Raw genomic sequence first — 675 nt, 5'->3', positions numbered from 1 at the left:
CCCCGTCTAAAAGAAGAAGCAAGAAGTATTTAGTTAGTATTCAGGAAATCTGTCATCATACAATCGCTTTTAACATTACAACCGTAAATCAGTCAGTTTTAAACCCAGGAGCCACCTTTTTGGATGAGCCACGCACTCATTTTGGTACTGCCATACAACTTAAGGCTGTGTAAGCTCGTCTCAAAATAATGTTCAGCATGCAAAGTCAAATAATTGAGCTTTACGGGAGACCAATGTTTGTAACTGCACATGCAAACTCACTCTGACCCTTTCTATACAAACTTATGAAAACATTAGACTTTTTTTAAATCCTAAACTGCTTCCCCAAACTTGCTCACCCTTGCCTCTACCCTTCATCTCTCAATTCCGGGCCCCTCTGTTGCAGTTTTCTTTCCCTCCAACTCCTCCCTCACCTTAACCTATTCTTACTACAACTTCTATCCAATGACTAGATTTCTTCAAGCTAAACTCCCCAGCTCAGATTCTTTTTCTCTTGCTTTAACCTGCATTTCCTGTTTCCTCCCAGCATCTTTTTCTAGTTTGCTTTTTGTCCCTCCATCCACAGGTCTGTCTTCCTCCTCCTGAAACACTACACAAGTAACAGCAACAAAAGCAAAAAGACAATGTTTTTATTCTGCTCTCAACTGAGAGATACCATTACTAATGCAATAGCTC

This window comes from Pygoscelis adeliae, unplaced genomic scaffold, assembly GCF_000699105.1.
Source record: "Pygoscelis adeliae isolate BGI_AS28 unplaced genomic scaffold, ASM69910v1 Scaffold155, whole genome shotgun sequence".
NCBI lineage: Eukaryota > Metazoa > Chordata > Aves > Sphenisciformes > Spheniscidae > Pygoscelis > Pygoscelis adeliae.
The sequence above is the reverse complement of the archived record's forward strand: the minus strand, read 5'-3'. Positions refer to the sequence as shown.